Genomic DNA, 15,059 nt, shown 5'->3' on the forward strand with positions numbered 1-15,059 from the left:
ATCTCATATCTGCCTATGCTTATATTGTAATAAAGCATTTAAAGAGGAACTTCAGCCTAAACATCCCACAGTTTTATTTGATATCTATTTTTTACGTTTTTACTATTTCATTGTCTCTGCTCAACAACACATTCATTGAAGTATGCCAGAGCTCAAACCTATGAATTATTGACCTTTTTTATCTCTTTCTTGCTTTCAGAAGCCATTTACTGACAGAAAACTGTTTTATGGCTGTAAATACTCATCAGTGAGGGTTGTGCTATAGTTGACCCGGTCCAACCCGGTCCCGACCCAGACAGAAACTGTCACTTGCGTACATGATGTTTAACTCTTTCAGGCAGAAAAATAAAAAAATGAACACAGCTTAGTTATTTGTGTGCTTGGCACTGGGCACTGTACATACACACTCCTATCGCATCATGTCACATGTAGAGATGAGCGTAATGACCTAATTACGATTTTGCGAAATTTCGCGTAATTAGTGTAATTACGATTATGGCCGTAAGTACATAATCGTAATGAAGAAGGATTTCGCGAAATTTCGCGTAAGCGTAATTTTCGCGTAATTTTCGCATTACAGTCGTATCATGCCGTAATTTCGCATTAAACGCTACCGTAATTTCGCGTTAAACCGTAACGCTCCGTATAATATAAAAAAGCCGCCGACTTTAAGGGTTAATAGCAAAGCCCCCTTAAATGCTAAGAGCCTCAAATTTGGAGAATATATTAAGGAGATCAGGAGGAATAAGAGGAAATTTTTTTTTTCAAAAAGACCTTATAGTTTTTGAGAAAATCGATGTTAAAGTTTCAAAGGAAAAATGTAAACATTTAAAAACCCGCCGACTTTAACGGTTAATAGCAAAGCCTGCTTAAAGTTTAGGAACACCAAATTCCCAGGGTATATTAAGGGGATCAGTGGGAATAAGAGGAAAAAAATTTTTTTCAAAAAGACCTTATAGTTTTTGAGAAAATCGATTTTTAAGTTTCAAGGGCGAAAATGTCTTTTAAATGCGGAAAATGTCAGTTTTTTTTGCACAGGTAACAATAGTGTATTATTTTCATAGATTCCCCCAAGTGGGAAGAGTTTTACTTACTTCGTTCTGAGTGTGGGAAATATAAAAAAAAAACGACGTGGGGTCCCCCCTCCCAGACCTCTTTAACCCCTTGTCCCCCATGCAGGCTGGGATAGCCAGAATGCGGAGCACCGGCCGCGTGGGGCTCCGCACCCTGACTATACCAGCCCGCATGGTCCATGGATTGGGGGGTCTCGGAAGGGGAGGGGCAGCCAAGCTTTCCCCTCCCCCTCCGAGCCCTTGTCCAATCCAAGGACAAGGGGCTCTTCTCCACCTCCGATGGGCGGTGGAGGTGGAGGCCGCGATTTCCTGGGTGGGGGGGTTCATGGTGGAATCTGGGAGTCCCCTTTAAAAAGGGGTCCCCCAGATGCCCACCCCCCTCCCAGGAGAAATGAGTATAGAGGTACTTGTAGTACCCCTTACCCATTTCCTTTAAGAGTTAAAAGTAAATAAACACACAAACACATAGAAAAAGTATTTTAATTGAACAAAAAACATAACCACGAAAAAAGTCCTTTAATATTCTTAATTAACCATTAATACTTACCTGTCCCTTTAAATAAATGATCCCACGCAATATCCTCGGAAATGTTCTATCAGTTACAATGTAACAAAGTTATTATGTAACAACTTTGTTACATTGTAACTACGCCGCACCCGACGCCACTCGCCGCTCAGCCGCCGCATACGCGTCCGTGCAGGACGCTAAGTCCCCGCAGCTCCCGCTGTCCACCCCGCCCACATCTGTCACCCACATGTCACCCACATGTGGGTGACATGTGGGTGACATGTGGGAGAGGCGGGGAGGGCAGCGGAGCCGGCGGGGACTTAGCGTCCTGCACGGACCCGACAGAGCTCTGAGCTATATAGCTCAGAGCTCTGAGAAGCATCTTTGTATTTGGGCTCCAAGGAGCCCCATTGGTCCTTAGCAGACCAATGGGGTTCCTTCAAATCAGAAGGAACCCCATTGGTCTGCTAAGGACCAATGGGGCTCCTTGGAGCCCAAATACAAAGATGCTTTCGAGAGCTCTGAGCTATAGCTCAGAGCTCTGTCGGGTCCTGCAGCGCAGACGCGGCGGCGGCGGCGGCGGTGAGTGACGTCGGGTGTGGCGTAGTTATAATGTAATGTAACAAAGTTGTTATATTGTAATAACTTTGTTACATTGTAACTGATAGAACATTTCCGAGGATATTGCGTGGGATCATTTATTTAAAGGGACAGGTAAGTATTAATGGTTAATTAAGAATATTAAAGGACTTTTTTCGTGGTTATGTTTTTTGTTCAATTAAAATACTTTTTCTATGTGTTTGTGTGTTTATTTACTTTTAACTCTTAAAGGAAATGGGTAAGGGGTACTACAAGTACCTCTATACTCATTTCTCCTGGGAGGGGGGTGGGCATCTGGGGGACCCCTTTTTAAAGGGGACTCCCAGATTCCACCATGAACCCCCCACCCAGGAAATCGCGGCCTCCACCTCCACCGCCCATCGGAGGTGGAGAAGAGCCCCTTGTCCTTGGATTGGACAAGGGCTCGGAGGGGGAGGGGAAAGCTTGGCTGCCCCTCCCCTTCCGAGACCCCCCAATCCATGGACCATGCGGGCTGGTATAGTCAGGGTGCGGAGCCCCACGCGGCCGGTGCTCCGCATTCTGGCTATCCCAGCCTGCATGGGGGACAAGGGGTTAAAGAGGTCTGGGAGGGGGGACCCCACGTCGTTTTTTTTTTATATTCCCCACACTCAGAACGAAGTAAGTAAAACTCTTCCCACTTGGGGGAATCTATGAAAATAATACACTATTGTTACCTGTGCAAAAAAAACTGACATTTTCCGCATTTAAAAGACATTTTTGCCCTTGAAACTTAAAAATCGATTTTCTCAAAAACTATAAGGTGTTTTTGAAAAAAAAAAATTTCCTCTTATTCCCACTGATCCCCTTAATATACCCTAGGAATTTGGTGTTCCTAAACTTTAAGCAGGCTTTGCTATTAACCGTTAAAGTCGGCGGGTTTTTAAATGTATACATTTTTACTTTGAAACTTTAACATCGATTTTCTCAAAAACTATAAGGTCTTTTTGAAAAAAAAATTTTTCCTCTTATTCCTCCTGATCTCCTTAATATATTCTCCAAATTTGAGGCTCTTAGCATTTAAGGGGGCTTTGCTATTAACCCTTAAAGTCGGCGGCTTTTTTATATTATACAGAGCGTTACGGTTTAACGCTAAATTACGGTAGCGTTTAATGCGAAATTACGGCATGAACGAAACGCGAAATTTCGCGTTGAAAATTACGCTTACGGTATTTTCAATTACGATTTTAAGGGCAATTTCGCTACGCTAATTTCGCATCGTAATCGCAAATTTCGCATGCGTAATTATAGTAATGCGAAATTACGAAAATTTCAGCTCAACTCTAGTCACATGTCACCTCGATTGTCCTTTAAAATGAAATAAATATGGCAGCCTCCATATACGTCTCACTTCATGCTCCCTTTAACAGGATTGCCTGTGTTTTCTCTGCATGCAAACTTACAGCATTTCAGCATTTCCCCACGCATGCTGTTAAAATCATTAGCTAATAAGCAAAACACATGTGTTTTAATGGAAATGAACGCGTGTGGTGTGAGAGAAAAAGACACGCACGTTGTTCACATGTTACAAGTGTCAACTCTTCCTTAAAGGCAACTGAGCACCTCGCAAACAAATGGAAAGTTCCAAACGCTCGACCCCCTTAAAATCAGTCCAGTGGGTGCAGGATCTAGCAAGCCAGGCCAATCCACAAGTATACACAAAAGGATCCGCAAACCGACCACAGGCTGAAGAAAGCTGGTATTCTTTATTCAGGAATTCCACATAACAAGTGCATAAAACCACAGGGTTCAACTGACGCGTGTCGGGCTTACAATCTGCCCTTAGTCATAGTTAAAAATGAACCTGCAAGGGGAGGGCTATAAGTAGGTGGGAGAGTAACAAACTCCACCCTATACCTCAACTAGCCATCACCTTAAAGGAGACATTACAAGTACACACAATATAAAGATAAATAGCAAAGTGTTATCACAAAATTACAAAATTGGAATAGATTAAATATTATCATTAATAACAGTAATCAAATAGATAAAAAGTAATGTAAAAAGTCACCACTGGAAGGAGTATTTCAACCTCAAGTAACAAGTAACCAACCATCTGATAGAGGAAGGGGGGGGGGGGGGAGTCCTATGTAGTAGGAGTGAATGGAGAGGTGGCGAAATTAACAATTGTAAACTAAATTAAGGTCCCAGCGTGTATTCAGACCCCTTGGAGTGCGAGTATCCAGTTTGTGGATCCAATATGCTTCTCGCCTCAGGAGTAATTTATAAATGTCGCCACCTCTCTTAGGGCTCACTACTCGTTCCACCCCTTGGAAAGTGAAAGAAGAAAGGTCGCCCTTGTGAATATTTTCAAAGTGTTTGGAGACTGCCGACTTTTTAAAGGTTTTCCAATTTGTACCACAATAATGTTCGGCAATCCGAGCTCTCAAGTTGCGAGTAGTACATCCCACATATTGTAAGCGGCACGAGGTGCAAGAGATTAAATAGATAACGTACCTCGTGTCACAGTTAACATACTGTTTAATAGGGAAACTGCTACCAGTCGCAAAGGAGAAAATGGATGACCCCCTTCTATGACAATATTTGCAGGTGGAGAACCCACAAGGATAAGATCCCACTGTTGAAAGCCAGGTAGGGGTACGAGACGGAAGGGTAGACTGGAAACAACTAGGTGAAAGAATGGACCCCAAAGTACGTGCCCTTCTAGCAGAGAAGCGGCATCCTTTGTCTAGTATTGCCCTGAACTTAGTGTCAGAATTCAACACTGGAAGATATTTCTTCACAATATTTGTGATATTATTGAATTCAAGACTGTATTCTGTGACAAAAGTCACCCTGTCGTCTCGGTCCCCACTACAGCTTCTGATTTGTAGAAGTTCATTCCGTGGTTTTCTAGTGCCCCTAAGACGCCCCCAAGCTAGCTGTTTTTTAGTATACCCTCTTTGTCTTAGTCTTTCCTCAACTAAATTGGATTCTTGTTCCAAATCCACTGGGTTGGAGCAGTTGCGGGCTGCCCGAGTGAATTCCCCTGTGGGGATGGCATTTATGGTGTGTCTAGGATGACAAGAGCTTGCGAGGAGTATGGTATTCCCCGCTGTAGGTTTGCGGTAAGTCCTGGTGGAAACTTGGTGAAGTGAGGTGTCACCAGTCAAAGTCAAGTCCAAATAATCAATGTGTGTACTGTGATGGTTCATAGTAAAGTTTAGATTAAGTTCGTTGCAATTGACATAAGCCAGAAAGTCATGTAGAAGGCCGGGAGGACCCCCCCACACAAGGAGTAAATCATCTATAAACCTGCCATACCACACGATGTGGGAGGCAAAGGGGTTCTCATCTCCAAAGATACGGAGCTCCTCCCACCACCCCATGTAAAGGTTGGCCAGGGAGGGGGAAAACTTGGCCCCCATAGAAGCTCCGCATCTCTGGAGGTAGAACCCCGAATCAAACATAAAATAATTGTGTGTGAGGAGGTACTCCACGGCTCTCATGAGGTAAGACTGTAGGGAGACGCCAAAAGTAGAATGTTTGGCAAGATGAAAATTAAGGGCCTTTAAAGCAAGTCCGTGCGGAATGGAGGAATACAAAGAGGCGACATCCAAGGTCACCCAATGAAAATGCTCCCCCCACACAAAATCTGTGAAACTAGATAGAACATGTCGGGTATCTTGTAAGTATCCCGGTAATCTCAAGACAAGGGGCTGCAGATGCGAATCGACCCACTCACCCAGGCGCTCGCCCACGGAGCCAATACCCGCCACAATGGGTCGGCCCCGTGGAGGAGTGCCCGGTTTATGAATCTTAGGGAGGTGATGGAAAACAGGGACAACAGGATGGGTTGGATAGAAAAATTCAGACATACTTTTAGTAATAACACCCATATGTTGTCCCAGCTCCAAAAGCTCCCGAAGATCACCCAGGAAGTCCAAAGTAGGATTTCGGAGTAAGGGCCGATACACATCCGCGTCCCCTAACTGCCTTAGGGCCTCTGACCGGTAGTCTACGGCATCCAGGACAACAACCGCGCCCCCCTTGTCCGCCGAGCGGATGACAATATCAGTATTGCTCTGTAGAGAGAGCAGTGCCTGCCGCTCGGAGGCCGAGAGGTCCGATGGTGCCCTGGACGTCCTCGACAAATCGGTGAGCTCCTTCTCCACCAGGTCTTGGAACATATCAATTTCAGAGGACCTAGCATTAACTGGATAGAATGAGGGATTAGAAACCTGGATGGGTTTCACTAGATCCATGCCCACTCCAACCAAGCCCCTATCATCTAAAGTCTGAAGCGCCAAAATGTTCCTAATGTCACAGAAAGAGGGAACATCCTCAATTTGCTTCCGCGACAAGGAAAGTGGCGCGCGGAATTCAGTTAGTTCAGAGGGATCTTCAAAGAAGTGTTTTTTCACTACCAAATTTCTTACAAATCTATTGATATCCAAGATTGTCTGAAATAAATCAAAGTGATTCGAAGGGGCAAATGATAAACCTCTGGACAATAATTTGACCTGATCTGGGGAAAGAGAGTGTAACTAGAAAGGTTCACCACATTATTAGTGGTGGACTCAGGCTGGAAGGCTACCTGGTTGTTCGATTTTCTATGTTTACGCCCTGCTCGTCTGACACATTTCTTTTTTGTTTCCGTTTCTTTGTTCTGTTCGATTTCCTTTGTGTCTTGTAGTAAGAGGGCTGAGGGATGGGGACGCCTGATGTCTGGAGCGAAGGAGGGTCCCCTGTTGGATGTGTGACATTAGAGAAGATGGATTGTAAAGCTCTACGGCTAGAATCAGGGGCCTCAGAAACATCTGATAGGGAACACGAAGTATCCAAAGAGCTGAAGCTCACATTCTTCTTGGGGGTGTACTTTTTTAGAATGGACTTCGGGGACCTATAAAAGGATTCCCACCTCCCCCATTCATAAACAACATTGCGACTATAGTCATTCGTATCCCTCAGAAATTTGACACGTTTGGTCTCCATGATGATAGTCTCAAGTTTGTTAATATTATTTTTTAGTTTGGAGTTTAATTCATCATAGAGACTCAAAGAGTCAAGGGCGACCTTTCTTCTCTCACTTTCCAAGGGGTGGAACGAGTAGTGAGCCCTAAGAGAGGTGGCGACATTTATAAATTACTCCTGAGGCGAGAAGCATATTGGATCCACAAACTGGATACTCGCACTTCAAGGGGTCTGAATACACGCTGGGACCTTAATTTAGTTTACAATTGTTAATTTCGCCACCTCTCCATTCACTCCTACTACATAGGACTTCTCCCCCCCCCCCTTCCTCTATCAGATGGTTGGTTACTTGTTACTTGAGGTTGAAATACTCCTTCTAGTGGTGACTTTTTACATTACTTTTTATCTTTTTGATTACTGTTATTAATGATAATATTTAATCTATTCCAATTTTGTAATTTTGTGATAACACTTTGCTATTTATCTTTATATTGTGTGTACTTGTAATGTCTCCTTTAAGGTGATGGCTAGTTGAGGTACAGGGTGGAGTTTGTTACTCTCCCACCTACTTATAGCCCTCCCCTTGCAGGTTCATTTTTAACTATGACTAAGGGCAGATTGTAAGCCCGACACACGTCAGTTGAACCCTGTGGTTTTATGCACTTGTTATGTGGAATTCTTGAATAAAGAATACCAGCTTTCTTCAGCCTGTGGTCGGTTTGCGGATCCTTCTGTGTATACGTGAGCACCTCGCAACATCATTTTTAAACTGAATCTCCCCATAAAGGATGTTTGTAATGGAGTGTGCTGCTGAGGGGGTGAAGGTTCGGGAGCATCAGCAGGAGAAGGGAGAAGACCGGATTTGCAGCGAGGGACAAATGTGACTTGTAGGGGCTGGGAGAAGCCCCAGGTAAGTCAAGATTTATTTAATGCACCTTGCTTGTCGTTTGAGAGGTGTGGAAGGATTGGATGCAATAGCTAGGAATGATAGCTCTGTAGTTATTTAGTGATAAAGTATTAAGATGGAAAGAAAGATGAGCAGGTAGTTTTGAAAAGTTTACTCTGGAGAGCCTATTTGAATATAAAGGTATGAGAAAATGAGGGAAATCCAGAGAGTGGAAGGAGCTCTAGAGGAGTCTTGGAGTACCTTATAAGTGGAGACATCAATAAGTTAAGAATTAGAGAAATCGATTTGTGTTATTACACTTTATTGAACCAATTATACAAAAAAAATGAATTTAACAGATTTTTTTTTGCAATAATGGGATGAATTTATTAAAGTGAACAATTCACTGTACCTATTTAAAGTGCATTATATACATGCTTCTCCCGCATATGTGTATATATAAAACTACCCCATCCATACAAGACATTGGTCACATATAGATACAGTACTAAAGGTTGAAAATAGTGCATAATTAAACCACTCTCAGTTTGAAGGCAAGAACCATCAGTAGTGCTGTTGGCATTATAAATCCAGTATCCCATTAGTTAGAAAACCGGGAACTTCCTGCTGGGTAATCCACGGTTCAAAAGAGTTGTTTTGCAGTGTGTGCTGCAAGACAAGGATGGTATTTTGGCCTATTGCAACCCACGTGCATCCCCAGGATACATCATGGCAGAGAAATGGTGCCGCCCCTAACCTAAACCATGGTTACTTTGCTGGATCTGCTCAGTTCATGTGTTAGCATAGTCCATGTACAGGCTGAACATCCTGTGAATACATCCACGTGATGGTATCAGTCCATAGAATGCGCAGCTAGAGGCCACTCAGGATCAAAAAGCATCAATGCTTTCACCTTAGGTACCAGGCTTTGGTAGTTTCCTTATGCACTATTTGCAACCTTAAATCTATATACTGCAGCAGGATCGCTTTTCTCCTGTTGGACTCAAAAGTATTTAAGAGCTGAGGCCAGTAAGGGTGCATTCATTAGGCCATCTGACATGGTAAGAGATTATTGCCTAAAGAACTCCTTGCTGAATAGATACTGTCCAGCCACTAGTGTGTAAAAACGTACTGAAGTGACGTGTGACATGAAATAAACATGTACAAATGTAGTACTAGACCTACTAAGAAATTACAATATTTGAAGTCCCTTTCCAGTGTAGCAAGAGTTTAAAAAAAAAATTGGAGTTGTTATCTATGCAAAATTAACTCAAAATTAAAGACACTGAGGAAGATGTCGAAAGCCCTACAACCGATACTCCACAAAGACAAACGCCTGAAGGAAGTTTTTCCTGATTTACCACTGCTTGCTTTCAGACAACCTCCCAATTTGAGACAAATGATTATTAAAAGTGAATTATCTACACCAGAAACTCCAGGCACATTACCCTGCAATAACACTAGGTGTAAGACCAACCCTTATATCTTGGGCACAAGCCAAATATAAATACCAAACTCACAGAAATATCATCAAATATAAGACCAATTTTCCTGTGAGTCATCCAATGTTGTATACATGATACGCTGCATGAAATGCCCTCAAGAGGAATCTATATAGGAGAAACAGGACAAAAACTGCGCACAAGAATGAACCATCACTGCTTTAAAATCAATGAGGGTAAAATGGACACACCAGTGGCCCAACACTTCTGTGAACCAGGACACAGCAGGCAAGATCTAAAAGTACTTCTTAAGGCTAACTTCAAAATTGAACAATCAAGAAAAAATTCGGAGTAAAAATTTATGAAAATTTTCAAGACATTAACAGAAGGTTTAAAGGGACTCTGAGGAGTGCCCTAATGTAAAAGAATACACTTACCTGGGGCTTCTTCCAGCTCATGGTAGGTGACGAGTTCCCGCTGCGTCCTCCTGGCCCCTCTCCTTCAGCCTGGCCCCCCCCCGTTAGCGGCATCACCCGGAGACACCCGGGCCTGGTGTCGGGCCGCTCTTCCTGGTTAATGACGCAATGCATCATCACGATGGCCGCTTCGCATTATCACAGCGGCCGGCATGACAGGTCTGCGCATGCGCGGGTTTTAACTCACGCATGCGCAGACCTGTCACGCCGGCCGCCGTGATGACGTGAAGCAGCTGGCGTGATGACTCATTGCGTCATTAACCAAGAAGAGCAGTCCGACACCAGGCCCGGGTGTCGCCAAGTGACGCCGCTAACGGAGGGCCTGCCGAGGCTGAAGGAGAGGGGCCAGGAGGACGTCGTGGGACCTCGTCGCCTACCATGAGCTGGAAGAAGCCCCGGGTAAGTGTATTCTTTTAAATTAGGGCACACCTCGGATTCTCTTTAAATTGTGAAACAGGATTTATGACACCTTATTCATCATAACTGACTTGGCTTCATGATCTTCAGAAACCTGCTGGATTTCATGTATGCTTGCACTAACTCACTGGTTCCAGTCTGCTGATCACAACTGTCATCTTCGTGTTTACTATTTACCTGCATCAGTGTTTTACTTCAGCTAACATCTGGAAATATACCTGAAGAAGGGGTACTGGATCCCAGAAAGCTTGCATAAATTAACTCTATCAGTTAGCCGTTAAAAGGTATTATTATTTTTTCTACCTATATAATTTGTTTGGCTAACACGGTACAGAAACTTTTTTGCTACTAATATCTATGCAAAATAATTTTTTTTAATAACTTGTCAAATTCAGTCTGGTATCCAGAAAAGTAAATAGAAGCTAAAAGGCTGATAGCTGTCAGGAAGAAAGAAGATAATAAGGTTTTACTGAAGGAAAGTTCAAAGGGTCATTATTTCTGCTTCTTTTACAGCTTAATAAGGCTGAGTGTGGAGTCTAGACTGCAACTGTGACAGTCTGGTGCAATCTTAAAAATAAAGCTCTAAAACTGAAGGTAAAAATATGAGACTTTTCTATATTACTAATGTTTTATTTTTCATAGAATCACATACAAGTCATTGGGGTCTCATCCAATTAACTTTTTCTCGTAGGTTATACTTTCACATCTTATCAATAAAATGCCTTTTAATTCAGTAGCAAGGAAGAAATTACTCAGAATCATTTGACTTTTTCACCTACTTTTTGGTATTTTTTCAATTGCAAAGTGCTGAAAAGTTGTTTTAACCACTTCAGCCAGCAGGTGTTTTCACCTTCAGGATGAATGCAATTTTCCCCTGTCGGCACTCCTTCCATTAATTTGCGAATAACTTTATCACTACTTCTCACACGTAAATGATCTATATCTTTTTTTTTACCACAAATTAAGCTTTTTGCTTATACTTCAGTAATTACATTATTTTCTATGCATTTTATAAGCAAATACAAAAAAAAAGAAAATAAAAAAATACACTATTTTTTCAATTTCGTCCCCTATGGTTTTAAAATAAGCAATGCTACTATAAATAAAACCCACCCATTTTATTTGCCCATTAATCCTGGCTATCACAACATTTAAAGGGAACCTAAACTGAGAAGGATATTGATTTTTAAAATAATACCGGTTGCTTGACTCTTCTGCCGATCCGGTGTCTCTAAGGGCCCATTCACACTACAGCATTTTGCCAGCGATTTCGGCAAAACGCTCAAGTGCTAGCGCTTTTTAAAGCACTAGTGCTATAATACCCCATGGGCCCGTTCTTACTTGGGTGATTTGCATTAATCGCCGGCGATTAACGCAAATCGCCAAATGCAAACGTGTAGCCTGCACCATTTTCAGGTGATTTCCTGTCGATCGCGGAAAAATCGCTGCAGTGTCCAGTGATTTTTCCACGTTAAATCGTGGAAAAATCACTCCCGCAAAACGCCAGCAACAATCGCTGGCATTTTGCGCTTTTAAGTGTGAATGGGCCCTAATACTTTTAGCCACAGCCCCTCAACAAGCATGCAGATCAGGTGCTCTGAATAAAGTCAGACTGGATTAGCTGCATGCTTGTTTCAGGTGTGTGATTCAACCACTACTGCAGCCAAAGAGTTTAGCAGGATTGACAAGCAACTGGTATAGTTTAAAAGGAAACATCTATACCTCTCTCAGTTTAGGTTACCTTTAAATTATGTTCCTAGTACAATGTATGATGTCAATATATTATATGAAAATAATGGTGTATTTTTTCTATTTTGGTTTCTTTTGTGTCCTATCAATTGTAAGCCCTTATGTACTAAAATAACAGTAATATACCCTCATGACATACATATAAAAAAAAAAAGAAAAAAAAATCTGAGTCCCTAAAGCAACTATTTATGGATTTATTTTTTTTTACAGTTTTTCCCCAATGCCAATTACTGCTACCGTTTCCGCTAACGATTTCTGCATTCCGATGTGGATTTTCGCTGTAATTCCACCAACTTTACCATTGATTTTCTCAGAAACTACAAGGTCTTTTTGAAAGATCTTTTTTCTCTTGTTCCCACTTGTCTGGTTAACATCCCCAAAAAATGTTGTGTTTCTAGCACCTATGGGGGCTTTGCTATTAACCTCTAAAGTCAGCATCATACCGCATAGCGGTTCCAATGCGGATTTTTGCGGTAATTTCTGCCAATTTTAACATCGATTTTCTCAAAAAGCCCCCGTAGTTTCTACAAACACCAAATTTTCAGGGTATGTTAAGCAGAAAAGTGGAAACAAGAGGAAAAAAAATATTTCAAAAAGACCTTGTAGTTTTTGGGAAAATCCATGTTAAAATCGGCTGAAATTACCGCAAAAATCCGCATTGGAACCGCTATGCAGTATGATGCTGACTTTAGAGGTTAATAGCAAATCCCCCATAGATGCTAGAAACACCAAATTTGCAGAAATGTAGGAATAAGAGGGGAAAAAAACTTTCAAAAAGACTGTAGTTTTTGAGAAAATTGATGTTAAAGTCTGCGGATATTTCTGCGGTTTACGTGAAATTTTACGCGAAAATCCGCCTACCGCACTTCCATTACCGATTTCCGAATTTCGATGCGGAAATGCAATTTTCGATCGGAAATTCGGAAATTGCATTTCTGCGGAATCCGAACGAGCATCCCTATCGGCTACAGCAGCATTCAGTCAGTCACTTGTGCGCCGTCAAAAGACGGTTCCCAAATTACTATAAAGACATTATAATTTGGCTGGCAGCCTAATTACGTCTTACCCCGAGTCCTAGAGGAGGTATAGTAATTAATGCCGCTGGGGCTTGTGCAAGAGCAGGGTGAGCTGTTTTTTGGCTTTACCCTGCGCCCACATTTCCTGGTGCCTTAATTACATGCACACAGAAATCTGGGTGTCACCCACAGCTTTGCCTCCTCTTTCTTTACAGCAAACCTGAAGTGAAAATAAACTTATGAGATAATGAATTGTTTGTGTAGTACAGCTAAGAAATAGAACATTAGTAGAAAAGAAGAGTCTCGTATCGTTTTCCAGTACAGGAAGAGTTAAAAAACTTCAGTTGTTTTCTATGAAAAAGAATTTCTTTGAGCTAATCGACCCCCTGGGTGGAATACAGGCCTGTAGGAATCACTTAAACAGCCAAGAAACAGTGAGAGACAGCTTGAGATAAGGTTTTACTGCAGCAATGTTCAAAAGGTCATTATTTCTGCTTTGTTTTATAGTTTAAAACACAGAGTGTGGTTTCTAAATTGCAAATATGAGAATGATGAAATGTTATATTAAAAAAAATCTACATAACAGAAAATAAAAATATGAGACTCTTTTCTTTGCTACTAGTGTTCTATTAATTATCCGTACTACGCATAGAATTCATTATATCATACATTTTTTTTTTCACTTTAGGTTTCCTTTCAGGGGGCAGGGATTGCTTCTTCATCCCCTTCCCCGCTTGTTACACCTGAGTGCGAAATTGCTTCAGGTAGAATGTAACACATTTGTCTGGGATTTCACCTATTTCAGACATTGTGCATTTCCTTAACAAAACGATGTAAAGCTGGTAAAATGTTTGGAACTGAAATACAGCAAAACCTTAGATTGAGAGTAAATTGGTTTAAGAGCGCTTTGCAATGCAAGCAAAAATGTTTATGAAAGTTTGACTTGATATACAAGCAACGTCTTGATAGACAAGCGAAAAAAAAGTACCCATGCGTCACGTCCTCACAACTGAGCTGAGAGAGAGTTTCTCCCTTTGGCGCTGCAGAATTGTACTTAATTGTGCTTAGTTTGCGTGTAGAGACTGTGCAAAGTCACATTTCCATGAAATCCTCAAAAATAACGGTCAATGGATACGTTCCTTGTTAAAGCCCCACAAAAATAAGGCTGGGGCGAGCCAACAGATGATAGTGATTCTGTTAGTTATAGCTAAAGTCTTGTCTACGTTTTTATTTGATACTATTTTACTGGAACTGTTTTTGGATTGTGGAACAAATCAACAGTGTTTCCATGAATTCTTATGGGGACATTCGCTTTGATATGAGTGCTTTGGATTACAAGCATGTTTCCTGAATGAATTATGCTCGTAAACCTTTTTTATAAATAGTCCTCAAAGTATCAAGTTATTGACTGGATTTTCCCTATAAGGAGAGAAGCGGACGCCGCTAAACATTTCTCAAGAAAAACAACATTTAATATTTTGACAATTAGAAACTGATGACTCATTTACACTTTCATACTTAAAATAATTAGCAAAATCTCCTACAGCCTGGAGAGCAGCACAACAGAAGAAGCCCTATCCGCTGGTGCTGTATGTGAAACAGAAGCTGCTTGGCAGCAGTTCAGCACCTTGGCCAGCAGCGAGAATCTCATCAGGAAGCAGAAGGCTTGATTGAGAGGAAAATAGACTCTGTGAAAGTACTAAGTACCACAGACTGATACTTATCAATTACTGACAGAGCCTCCCAGAAATGTAATTATGGTTATGTAGCTCATTAATAAAGTTTACACAACTAATTCTGTAATGTAAAACAATCACTATAAGAGACTAAATTTCTGCTTGCAAATAACAAGTGACAACAAAATGTTAGTCTAGCAGTGTATGTGGTTTTCTAACCCGTGTTAGTGTTTAGGTTGTGTTTTGTAACACCTATCCTGAATCCCTGTTAAAAAAAAATAAAA

The 15,059-nt window shown here is 41.6% G+C and overlaps 1 protein-coding gene across 4 annotated transcripts in view; it reads right to left on the minus strand.

Annotated features, from left to right (window-relative positions):
- The window catches only part of HDAC9 (histone deacetylase 9), a 660,228-nt gene that overhangs the window by 618,644 nt on the left and 26,525 nt on the right, over positions 1–15,059 (minus strand). The gene's annotated exons all lie outside the window — the stretch shown is intronic.

The sequence above is a fragment of the Hyperolius riggenbachi genome, chromosome 5 (genome assembly GCF_040937935.1).
Source record: "Hyperolius riggenbachi isolate aHypRig1 chromosome 5, aHypRig1.pri, whole genome shotgun sequence".
In the NCBI taxonomy this organism is placed as follows: Eukaryota; Metazoa; Chordata; class Amphibia; order Anura; family Hyperoliidae; genus Hyperolius; species Hyperolius riggenbachi.